Raw genomic sequence first — 13,975 nt, 5'->3', positions numbered from 1 at the left:
GGAGCATTAGTTAACCTGAATGCCATGACCAAGAACTCATAATGGCCATAGCGAGTTCTAAAGGCAGTTTTAGGAATACTTTGCTCTTGCACCTTCAGCTGATAATAATCTGATCTCAAGTCTTTTTTGGAGAACACAGCTGCACCCTTTAACTGATTAAACAAGTCATCAACACGTGGAAATGGGTATTTATTCTTTATTGTCACCTTATTTAACTGTCGATAGTTAATACATAAGTGGAGAGTGCCATCTTTCTTCTTAACAAACAACACTGGCGCTCCCCAAGGTGACACACTAGGGCGGATAAAGCCCTTGTCAAGTAGCTCTTGCAACTGCACTTTCAACTATTTCAATTCTACTAGTGCCATTCTATATGGTGTTATAGAGATTGGGTCCACACCAGGCATAACATCAATCTCAAACTACACTTCTCTTTCTAGTGGTAATCCTGGCAATTCATCAGGAAACACATCCGGAAAGTCACATATTGTAGGGATGTCCCTCAGTGTTGGATTCCCCACTTTGGTGTCTATCACATGTACCAAGTATGCTTCACACCCTTTTTTGATCATCCTTCTAGCTAGTGCAGCCGAAATGATGTTTGACGGCAGTAACTGCCTCTCCCCATGTATTACCACATCACCATACAGAGGGAGACCAAAAGTGACTATCTTCACTCTACAGTCAATCATGGCATGATGCCTGGCTAACTAATGCATGCCCAAGATAATATCATAATCTCAGAAGGGCATTTCAATAAAATCTGACAGAAAAACATGTCCTTGGATCACCAAAGGACAGTCTCTATAAATTTTGTTGACCCGGACCTTTTGTCCTAATGGACTAGTTACTAGCACTTCATAACCCATTTTGACACATGGAACAGCAAGTGAACTGACTTTGCTAGCACTAACATATGAGTGGGTTGAACCCGGATCAAACAGTGCAAATATATCTTGATCAGAGATAGAGAATGTACCGGCTACAACATCGGAAGTCTAAACCTCTTCCCGCTGTCTCATCGTGTAAACCCTGGCTGGAGCACTCCCTTGTGTTGACTGACTAATAATACCCTGACTGCCAAAAGCATTGCCTCTACCTCTGCCTCTTCCTCTGCTAACCGATTGTGAACCTCTGATAGCAGGACTCTGAACAGACCCTTCTGCAGTAGTAGGAGCTGGCCCAAATCTAGGGGCACTGGTGTAGTCCTTAGCAAGATGGCCTTTGCCTCCACAGTTAAAGCAAGCTCTTGTTGCCCAATAACATTCTCCCCCATGAATCTTGCCACATGTCTCACAGCGGCGGGTAGGATATGAACTGTAATGGCCCGGCCCACTAGTGATATTGTCCGCTCTGGGCCGATGCCCTCATGGTTTTAAAACGCGTCACTAGGGGTTACTAACCACCAACTTATAAACCCAGCATATCTTTTGTGTTTTGCTAATATGGGATTTGCTTAGGGCGTTACAATCTACCCCCCTTATGGGACTCAGTGTCCTCACTGAGGTTTGCCCCACCATCGCCCAAGGTTGCACGCAGAGCGGCTCTGATACCACAAATGTAATAATCCGGTTCCGACCACTAGAGGAATTGCCTATTTTGGCCATAAGCCTCACGGTTTTGTCCCATAGGTAGAATGGAGAACATCCCAGGAGGTCACCCATTCTAGGATTTCTCTCAAGCGACCACGCTTAACCCTAGAGTTCTTCCAACTCTCCAGGCCATTCCACCAAAAGTTGCCTCTAGTGATTATTTTCCCCATTTTATATGTCATTACTTTTTGAGCCCAAGACCATCTCTGTGCTTTGCTGATGTGGGATTTGCCTAAGGGACCTTTCTCTCCCCCTTTTGGGACTCAGCGTCCTTGCTGAGGTTTGCCCCACCATCGCCCAAGAGGACACGCGAGCGGCTCTGATACCAATTGTAATGATTGAGCTACAACCACTAGAGGAATTGTATCCGATAAAATTGGAATGATACAGAGAAGATTAGCATGGCCCCTGCACAAGGATGACATGCACAAATCGAGAAATGGTCCAAATTTTTCAAATGTAATGGCCCAGCCCACTAGTGATATTGTCTGCTCGAGGCCGAAGCCCTCACGGTTTTAAAACGCGTCACAAGAGGTTATAAACCACAAACTTATAAATCCAGAATCTTTCCTGTGTTTTGCCAATGTGGGATTTGCCTAGGGTGTTACTGAAGGAACGGAAGCGTGAAAAACACAAGATTATACCATTGAATTCAAAAATTTTCACCTAGGGTCACATGCACCATGCAAGATTTATTTTTATCTATTTGATTTCAATGATAAACAACATATTAAAACTCTTTTAATATGTTTTTGGATCTGTATTTGCCATTTAAGATTTTAAAATTAATCAGATTAATTTTAGAACCCTAGATTAAATCAAGAACGATTACACTAACCTCTTGATGTGCTGCAGCGTGTCTGCGCCTTTGAGATTCGTCTTCAGGACACCAGATGTTGTCCCTCTAGCTTGTCCACACCAAGAACACCTATGGCAGCCCTTGAACAGCTTCTAAAGCCTTTTCTATTAATTAGAAATTCAAGTTCTGCCTTTTAAGAGATTAGAGATGTAAACAGGACACTAGAAACAATTTCTAGTGTTCTTAATTCAAGAGATTGATGGCTAATCTCTTTGAATTGATGAGAGATAAAGAGAAATAGCTGGAGAGGCTCAAAGTGGCGTGAAAATTGAGAGGAGAGGCTGCTGGTTATGTTTTCTTTTCATAACCACACTTAAATAGCTAGGTTAACACATTAAACCCTAGCCACATGTCACCTTTTGATTAGCTCTAGGTTTAAGTGACCCAATCACATTGTGCCAAGTGTCAAACCTATATTTAATCTTGATTTTAATCATCTTACATGATTAAAAAAACATTTGGCAAGCTTATGTGTTATGCCATGTGTCACCATCTCATGGTGCCACGTGTCACAATCGTGAAATGACCAAAATGCGCCTGTGTCTTAATTTTGAGTTCTTAACCCAAAATAATTATTTTCTTCTTCTAATTAATTTATATCAAATATAAATTAATTAATTAATCTCTATTAATTAATTTCTCATCAATTAAATTCATATTTAAACACTTTAAATATAAATTTAATTTATACTACACATCCAATAATCTAGATTTGGTTTCAAGTCATGCTAGGGACTTTGCAATTTAATTGCAAACCAAATCTATTTAATTAATCAATTAAACTCTTTAATTAATTAATTCAATCATAGGTGATAACTTGTGTATGTGTGTGACTTACTAGGCTCATCACTAATTGGCAATGAGACATGATATCAACTCTTAATATCATCAGAACTCTTTCTTACCATAAATGATTTCTCTAAATCATTTTATGAACCTCATAGACCATGGTTAACACCTAGCATAGCATGCCATGGCCACCCAATTAGTAATAAGATTTACCTTAAATGAACCTATAATCATATGTTACCATGCACTAGAATCTCTCTGTTACAAAATCCCAACTCAAGCTGGAGTCATGGTTTATGTCAAACTCCATTTGCTATGAATATTATGTTCTCTTTTAATTCCAGTTCTTTATTAAAAAGATTTTTCTCATCAGAAACTCTTTTCTGAATAAATCTATCTGTCCTAGCCAGGAACTTGAAACATCAAGAACAATTAAATGAACTTAGGATTTTATCTCTATTTACTTAGAGGAACAGATTCCATCTTGATCAACACCTACCTCCATATATAACTAGTAGGAGCCAACAGATGCCTATATACCCATACATAGTACAAGTATGAAAGCAGTATCAAACTCAAACTACCTATATACAAGATAACTGTGCTATCTCAAGTCTAAAGATTATATGCACTGATATGATTTATATGCACTGATATGATTTATGACAAAACATTGACAAGAGTAAACTCCATGTGCTTGTCATAAGTGTCACTGGTTCGGCCTACTTATCATTTATAAGTACCTATCATGTTTGTTATATGGCATGAGACTCACCATTCCATCTCATTTATATCTCATATAAATAACTTGGGAACAAACATGAATACAATCTTTCTGGATAAGTCATGTCCTTATTATGAAATATCCTCGATTGTGAACCTATTTATGATACTTTGTGCTACAAATATTGTCACTCATATTCTTAACAACTTAAGAATAATATTTCTAACAAAATATCAATGGACCTTTTCTATTACACATAAATATATTATGTAAATAGAAAAGTGGAAATGCCTTTTATTAATAAAAATATGTACAAGATACATACTAAATGATATGCTCTAGGGCATACTACTAACAATCTCCCACTAGCACTAGAGCCATTCATTACAATATCTTAGACCTATCTTCTCAAGATGTCGGTCTAACTGAGTCTGTGACATAGGCTTAGTGAATGGATCAGCTGGATTTTCAGCTGATGCTATTTTTTGCATGGCTACATCGCCTCGCCCAACTATTTCTCTGATAATGTGGTAGCGCCTTTCTATGTGTTTGGATTTTTGGTGAGACCTTGGTTCCTTAGCTCAGTATGATCGCTCCATTATTGTCACGATGTAATGGAACTGGCGACTCAATGGAAGGAACTCTTGTAAGTTACATCACGAACTTCTTTATCCAACAGCTTCGTTTGCGATCTCGATGCAGCAATATACTCGACCTCGTGAGTGGAATCTGCAATCGTGCTCGCTTGGAACTTTTCCAACCGATCGCACCTCCATTACAAATGAACACATATCTAGAGGTAGACTTTCTATCATCGATATCTGATTGGAAATCAGAATCAGTATAACCATCCAATTGCAAGTCTCCACCTCCATAAATCAAGAATAAATCCTTAGTTCTTCTCAAGTACTTAAGGATATTCTTGTGACTATCGATGTTCCAAACCTGGATTGGATTGATACCGCTAGTCAAACTAATAAAGATATGCGATATCCGGCCTAGTACACAACATTGCATACATTAAACTTCCAATAGCCGAAGCATATGGAATCCTGGCCATCTTATCTCTTTCTTCAGGTGTCTTTGGAGACATCTCTTTAGAAAGGTGGATACCATGTCTCACTGGTAACAATCCTCTCTTGGAATCAAGCATGTTAAACCTCTTTAACACCTTTTCCAAGTATAGACTTTGGGATAAACCAATTATTCTTTTCGCTCTATCTCTATAGATGCGAATCCCAAGAATATAGGTTGCCTCTTCTAAGTCTTTCATGGAGAATGTATTTGACAACCATACCTTTATAGTCGTCAACATACCTGCATCATTACCCATCAACAGTATGTCATCCACATATAAGACAAGGAAAGTGATAGCACTGTCACTAACCTTCTTATATACACATGGCTCATCCTCATTTTTGATAAAACCAAAAGATTTAATGGCTTCATCAAAATGGATGTTCCAACTCCTCGAAGCTTGTTTCAACCCATAAGTGGATCGCTTTAGCTTGCATACCTTGGAACCATCTTGGGATTCAAATCCCCTAGGTTGTTCCATGAAAATGTTTTCTTCAATGTATCCATTGAGAAAGGATGTTTTGACATCCATCTGCCAAATCTCATAATCATAGTATGCAGCTATTGCTAATAAAATCCTAATTGATTTAAGCATGGCAACAGGCGAGAAAGTCTCCTCATAGTCTATTCCTTGCCTTTGTCGAAACCATTTCGCTACCAGAATTTCCTTATAGGTCTCTACCTTTACATAATAACAAATTTTCTTCTTGAAAACCCATTTGTTCCCTATAGGTACAATACCTTCAGGTGGGTCAACAAGATCCCAAACTTGATTCTTATACATGGAATCAATCTCGGATTTCATAGCATCAATCCATTTTGAAGATTCTATATCTGATATAGCTTCTTCATAGGTAAGTGGATCATCTCCATGATCTACTTCTTCATGAGTAGACAACTCTTGTTCTTCTTCATGAAGAAAACCATATCTCACTGGTGGGTGAGATACCCTGGTTGTTCTACGAGGAACAACTGTAGATGTTTCATCAACGGGTATAGGTTGACTATATGGATCTATATCCATCTGATCTATTGGTTGGTCGAATTCTCCAATTCTAACTCTATTTGCCTTCCTTTGCCTCCTTCTTGAACAAACCGTTGTTCAAGAAATGTGGCATCTCTACTTATCACAACCTTTTGTGAAGTAGGCAATAAAAATAATATCCAAAACTATCTTTTGGATATCCAACAAATCGACCTCTTTACGATCCTGGTCTCCAATTTATCGGTGTTCACTTTTGATATAAGTGGACAACCCCAAATCTTAACATGCTTAAGACTTGGTTTTCTTCCATGCCATATCTCATAAGGTGTGGAAGAAACTGATTTTGATGGAATCCTATTCAATATACAAAGTCGATTCTAATGCAAATCCCAAAAGAAGATTGGCATAACAAGATAGCTCATCATACTACGTACCATATCCAATAGGGTGCGATTTCTCCTTCAGATACACCATTCACCAGTATGCGTTCCTAGAGGAGTCAGCTGAGAAACAATGCCATGCTCTCTCAAGTATTCATCAAATTCAGTACTCAAATATTCACCTCCACGATCTGATCGAAGAGCTTTAATACTCTTTCCTGTTTGATTTTATACTTCAGATTTAAATTCTTTGAACTTTTCAAAGGATTCATGTTTGTATTTCATCAAATACAAATACCCAAATCTTGATTTATCATCAGTAAAGGCAATAAAATAATGAAAGCCCCCTCTAGCCATTTCTTTAAATGGACCACATACATCACTATGTATTAGCTCCAAAATATTTTCAGCTCTTAGCCCTTGTCCAACAAAGGGTGATCTAGTCATTTTGCCTTGAAGGCAAGATTCACAAGTTGGAGTAGGCTCAGAGCCCAATGAGGATAGAATCCCCATTTTCTCCAATTTTGCAATCCTATCTTCTGCAACATGACATAACCTTAAGTGCCAAATATATTTTGAACTTGAGTTGGTTTTCACCATGGCATTGCATTCATTTAGATTGCTATACTCTGGCTAGTGGAAACACTTTCTTACTGGCAATGGAAACACTTTTTTGTTAGCAATGGAAACACTTTCCTGTTGGCAGTGGAAACACTTTCCTTTGCCTTTGTCAGCTTTGGTCTTCCCTTTCTGCTTAGCTATTTTCTTGGAAGGACCAGGAATCTGAAGTTTCTTTTTCTTATTGCCCTTCTTCTTGTTGGACTTTCCAGCGGAAGAAGATGCAACCAAAGCTACCTCTTTTCCTTTATTGCCCAGCATATTATTTTGGGCAATAACTAGCATGTTGAGTAAACCAGCTAAGGTGCATTCCTGTTTAGTCATATGGAAATTTGTCACTAAATTCCCAAAAGACTCAGGAAGGGACTGAAGGATCAAATTCGTCTGTAGTTGGAAATCCATGTTGAAGTCAAGATGTTCCAACTACTCAATTAGCCGAATCATCTTGTGAACATTCTGTCCCTCAGACATCCTCATACGGAATAGCTGTCTAGATATCTCATACCTAGCATTCCTGCTGTGCTCACCATACAACTCTTGTAGGTGAAGGAGGATTTCACTCGCACTCTGCATGTTCTCATGTTGCTTTTGCAACTCATTACTCATGGAAGCAAGCATGTAACACTTAGCTCTCATATCATGCTCCTTCCACTTGTCCAAAGTTTCATGTTCCTCTTGTGTGGCCTCTGGAGGTAAGGGACCAGGAACATTTGAATCTAGAACATATCCTATATGTTCAAGGTTCAAGACAAGTTTCAAATTTCTTAGCCAATCAGACAGATTAGGTCCTGTCAACCTGTTGTGATCAAGTATGCTTGCAAGGATATTGGATGGTGGTGGTTGTTCTGTGCTCATTTTTTATCAGAAAATTAATTGCAGAAAATAACCAGATTAATTAGTAAATGTATCATGTAATTAACCAAAATGATTATGGTCTTTTAATCAAATTGGTCCTCCCACTAACTTAGCAAATCCCACACTTCCAAAGTAGAAAACGGAAATCCTAGTTGGATGGATTTCTAGTGGGTGATTGAATTCTTATAATTCTATTGATCATCCTCAGGTACATCCATTATTGGAATTACAATAAACTATAAGTGAGCAACTCCTTGCCCATCACATCTCATGTGAGGTTCAATCCTTTACCTAGCCCCTAATGCTCAAAATCTCAGGTACATCCATTATTGACTTATCTTGCATTAGTTAAGTTGATCCCATTGAGCCAGTAATTATGCAAATAATTTTAATGTCCTCAGGTACATCCAATATTGGCCACCAAACCATTTACATATTTACAACATCTCATGCTTAACAATTATTCTTAAGAAAATCTCTTAAATTAATTACATCTCATGCAACTATTTAAAATTTCTTAAAATAATTGCCCCAATGGAGGGCTTATGTTATAATTACTTTAATTATAGCATTTCCAACTTAATCATTTGTTTGGAAGATTTTATAGCCATCCTAATTACTATTAAGGTCTCACTTTGCACATTATCCATTTAGCATGCACATATCATATAATTGCATACATTCCCATACATCTCATGCATTCATGGATAAGCAATAATTATGGTATGATCATGCACTTTCTAAGGGATTCAATTCTGAGCCACCAAGAATTGAATCTGGGCATTCCTAGGTGCATTTCATTCATTCATTTTACAAGAGTTGCTGAAGGAGTACATAATCAACACTTGATATTGAATTCCTCCCACTGGTCCCACCAATGCTCTTGACCTCCTTGAACTTCTTGCAATCCAATATTACATAGTAATCCTTGGCATACCAAGGCGAATTTACAAGAACTTAAATAAATGAAATTACAACCCAAAAATATTACAAACTTAATAATACATGCCCAAAATAAATTAAAATAAATTAACTAATTTACAATCCCAAAGAAACATAAAAGAAATAAATCCAATCACATTGGTCTTTTATAGTCCATGATCATCCATCATGCATATCACTATTTAACAATTAAATAAAACATACATACTTAAATTAAATTGAATATCTCATATTCAACTTAAAAATCCAGATTTGAATATGATTCAAATAAATTTAAAAATTCAAATTTGAATCTCATTCAAACAAATTTAAAAATTCAGATTTGAATCACATTCAAACAACTTCAAAAATTCAGATTTGAATCACATTCAAACATTTTTTAAAAAATCAGATTTGAATCACATTCAAATATTTTTTAAAAAATCAGATCTGAATTTTATTGAATCAATTTAAAAAAATCAGATTTAAATATGATTCAAACAACTTTAAAAATTCAGATTTGAATCACATTCAAACAACTTTTAAAATTCAGATTTGAATCACATTCAAACAATTTTTAAAATTCTGATTTGAATGAAAATTTAATTGTGTGATTAAAACAACTAATTAAACACTTTAATTAGTCAAAGAATAGGCCTTAGATCATACAACAATTGCAGAATTAAAAGCCAAACCTTGAACCACCCAAGGAACCATTGTTGCCGCCACCAATGGTGGCTTCACCATGTGTGCCGCCACACCTCATGATCCAACCAGCAATGAATCTCTTGATCTCATGATCAAACACACAATTAAATTATATAATCAAAAATCTAAATGGCAAATATAGTGGCTCTGATACAAATTGAAGGAACGGAAGCGTGAAAAACACAAGATTATACCATTGAATTCAAAAATTTTCACCTAGGGTCACATGCACCATGCAAGATTTATTTTTATCTATTTGATTTCAATGATAAACAACATATTAAAACTCTTTTAATATGTTTTTGGATCTGTATTTTCCATTTAAGATTTTAAAATTAATCAGATTAATTTTAGAACCCTAGATTAAATCAAGAACGATTACACTAACCTCTTGATGTGCTGCAGCGTGTCTGCTCCTTTGAGATTCATCTTCAGGACACCAGATGTTGTCCCTCTAGCTTGTCCACACCAAGAACACCTATGGCAGCCCTTGAACAGCTTCTAAAGCCTTTTCTATTAATTAGAAATTCAAGTTCTGCCTTTTAAGAGATTAGAGATGTAAACAGGACACTAGAAACAATTTCTAGTGTTCTTAATTCAAGAGATTGATGGCTAATCTCTTTGAATTGATGAGAGATGAAGAGAAATAGCTGGAGAGGCTCAAAGTGGTGTGAAAATTGAGAGGAGAGGATGCTGGTTATGTTTTATTTTCATAACCACACTTAAATAGCTAGGTTAACACATTAAACCCTAGCCACATGTCACCTTTTGATTAGCTCTAGGTTTAAGTGACCCAATCACATTGTGCCAAGTGTCAAACCTATATTTAATCTTGATTTTAATCATCTTACATGATTAAAAAAAACATTTGGCAAGCTTATGTGTTATGCCACGTGTCACCATCTCATGGTGCCACGTGTCACACTGTGAAATGACCAAAATGCCCCTGTGTCTTAATTTTGAGTTCTTAACCCAAAATAATTATTTTCTTCTTCTAATTAATTTATATCAAATATAAATTAATTAATTAATCTCTATTAATTAATTTCTCATCAATTAAATTCATATTTAAACACTTTAAATATAAATTTAATTTATACTACACATCCAATAATCTAGATTTGGTTTCAAGTCATGCTAGGGACTTTGCAATTTAATTGCAAACCAAATCTATTTAATTAATCAATTAAACTCTTTAATTAATTAATTCAATCATAGGTGATAACTTGTGTATGTGTGTGACTTACTAGGCTCATCACTAATTGGCAATGAGACATGATATCAACTCTTAATATCATCAGAACTCTTTCTTACCATAAATGATTTCTCTAAATCATTTTATGAACCTCATAGACCATGGTTAACACCTAGCATAGCATGCCATGGCCACCCAATTAGTAATAAGATTTACCTTAAATGAACCTATAATCATATGTTACCATGCACTAGAATCTCTCTGTTACAAAATCCCAACTCAAGCTGGAGTCATGGTTTATGTCAAACTCCATTTGCTATGAATATTATGTTCTCTTTTAATTCCAGTTCTTGATTAAAAAGATTTTTCTCATCAGAAACTCTTTTCTAAATAAATCTATCTGTCCTGGCCAGGAACTTGAAACATCAAGAACAATTAAATGAACTTAGGATTTTATCTCTATTTACTTAGAGGAACAGATTCCATCTTGATCAACACCAACCTCCATATATAACTAGTAGGAGCCAACAGATGCCTATATACCCATACATAGTACAAGTATGAAAGCAGTATCAAACTCAAACTACCTATATACAAGATAACTGTGCTATCTCAGGTCTAAAGATTATATGCACTGATATGATTTATGACAAAACATTGACAAGAGTAAACTCCATGTGCTTGTCATAAGTGTCACTGGTTCGACCTACTTATCATTTATAAGTGCCTATCATGTTTGTTATATGGCATGAGACTCACCATTCCATCTCATTTATATCTCATATAAATAACTTGGGAACAAACATGAATACAATCTTTCTGGGTAAGTCATGTCCTTATTATGAAGTATCCTCGATTGTGAACCTATTTATGATACTTTGTGCTAGAAATATTGTCACTCATATTCTTAACAACTTAAGAATAATATTTCTAACAAAATATCAATGGACCTTTTCTATTACACATAAATATATTATGTAAACAGAAAAGTGGAAATGCCTTTTACTAATAAAAATATGTACAAGATACATACTAAATGATATGCTCTAGGGCATACTACTAACAGTTACAATCCACCCCCCTTATGGGACTCAGCGTCCTCACTGAGGTTTGCCCCACCATCGCTGAAGGTTGCATGCGGAGCTGCTCTGATACCACAAAGGTAATGGCCTAGCCCACTAGTGATATTGTCCACTATGGGCCGAAGCCCTCACGGTTTTAAAACGCGTCACTAGGGGTTACAAACCACCAACTTATAAATCCATCATCTCTTTCATGTTTCGCCGATGTGGAATTTCCCTAGGGTGTTACATGAACCCCTGGTCGACTGCTGACCAGATCTAGGGGGTCTCTGTCCAGAGAATCTACCTGTTCTAAACCTTCCACCTCTACCTCTGCTTGGTCCCCCAAATTTTTCTTTTTTCCATATGTACCACTGGGACTTTGCGCTACAAACTTTTCCCCTTTATCTTTCTCTAATTTTCAGTCTTCTCAGATTTTTCTTTTGCTGAGGTCGCTTCTAATTCAATCCTTTTCAACTCAAGTGCCTGAGAGATGAGCTCAGAGAAGTTATTGTGTCTAAATCTCACTACTTGCATCCTCAAACTGGGCTTCAAACTGGTCTCAAATCTCTTGAACCTTTCTTTGTTGGTGGATAGGAGACTCCCAGCATAGTGGCTTAAGCGGGAGAACTCCCTCTCATACTCTACCACTGATCTATTACCTTGCTTTAAACTCAAAAATTCTTGTAGTTTCTTATCCACATATGCATCTGGGACATATTTTGTCTGAACTCTCTAATGAAGTCATCCCAGGTTAATACTGGCGGTTCAGTCAAGCTATGGGGGATGGTCTTCCACCAGTCATATGCATCCCCTTGCAATAGTATTAAAATTTTATTTCATCTGGGCAGTACAGCTTCTTGAACACTCGATCTATCCTCTCCAACCACTGCTCTGCCCTCAAAGGGTCTATTGTACCCTCAAATTCTGTCACCCCATACTTCAACAGCTTGTCATACTGTCTTACTGGAGCTTGAGGTTGCACCACAGAAGTCTGGGGTGGAGCTTAAGTAGGCATACCCCCAGCTATTTGTTGGAACATTGCAGCCGTCTGCTGAGCAAATTGTGCAGGAAACTGCGGCATTTGTGGGGCTGGTGCTACTGATCCACTAACATTTTATAGAGCTGGGGCTTTCCCTTATGCCTCAGCTTTAATAGATTGCTCAACAGAGCGATCCCCTTCTTCCATTTCAGTATGGAGTTAGGATATCTCCTGAACAAATAACACAAGGAGATTTTCCTACGTTAGTTCATATTGATGATGTAATACAATGTATGTAACAAATAAGGACATTGAGCAATTGTACTTATCAAAGAAAAGACACAAATTCACGAATCAAAACATATTTCAAAATTCGCTCTGATACCACTAAAACATGTCACACCTTACCCCTCTGTAAGGCATAACATGATCTCGTAGAATACCTAATGAACTACCGAACTTCACTTACCGATAACTCATTAAGTACCCTACAAGAGATTTTAAAACCATTTTCTTACTTTTTAGAAGGGGTGAGAATTTTCTTGTTTTTAAAAGAAGTTTAAAAAAACTAGTTCAAATTTTTGTCCATTTTTATTTTTTCACAATTTTTGAAAAAATTTCGGCAAAGTGCTGTCTATATTTGGGGAATACAGTTCTTCAAAAACCTGTAAAAACACTTCCAATAATTCTTTTTGATCAAAATCCATCACTACCACAACAAACTCAACATCAATTTTTCCCAAACTCTAAAATTCCAACATAATTCTCAATTCAAATATCATCAAAAATAATACTAAATAATTTCATTAAAGTAAAATCAATTTACATTCATCAAACAAACTTTACATAAGAAAATCAAAAATAATATTATTACAAACTCTATACAACTGCTCATGACCAGTTTTTAAAGATAGATACAGTTACATACATAAATATAAACATTACATTTAGGGTATAAATTTATACCCGATAAAACATCAGGGATGTGGCTCCAAGATCCTCAGCAGCTCACTCTGCTGCTCCTCTAGTCTCTATATCTGCGACAACAATAACAACTATCTCTGAGTACTATGACTTAGTGGTTCACAACATACTAAAATAAAATTTATGCATAATTCAAATCACATATATTCAATTATTGAACTGAACATGAAAAATATATACAAAACATGATTTATAAATTTTTAGTTCAAACAATTTCATATAGGAAATCTCAAACAATTTCATAA

The 13,975-nt window shown here is 36.3% G+C and overlaps 1 pseudogene; it reads left to right on the top strand.

Moving 5' to 3' along the window:
- The first annotated feature begins 1,937 nt into the window (after positions 1-1,937).
- On the top strand, positions 1,938-2,046 carry LOC131181782 (U6 spliceosomal RNA; annotated as a pseudogene).
- The last annotated feature ends 11,929 nt before the right edge of the window (positions 2,047-13,975 follow it).

The sequence above is a fragment of the Hevea brasiliensis genome, chromosome 7, assembly GCF_030052815.1.
Source record: "Hevea brasiliensis isolate MT/VB/25A 57/8 chromosome 7, ASM3005281v1, whole genome shotgun sequence".
NCBI lineage: Eukaryota > Viridiplantae > Streptophyta > Magnoliopsida > Malpighiales > Euphorbiaceae > Hevea > Hevea brasiliensis.
The sequence above is the reverse complement of the archived record's forward strand: the minus strand, read 5'-3'. Positions and strand labels throughout refer to the sequence as shown.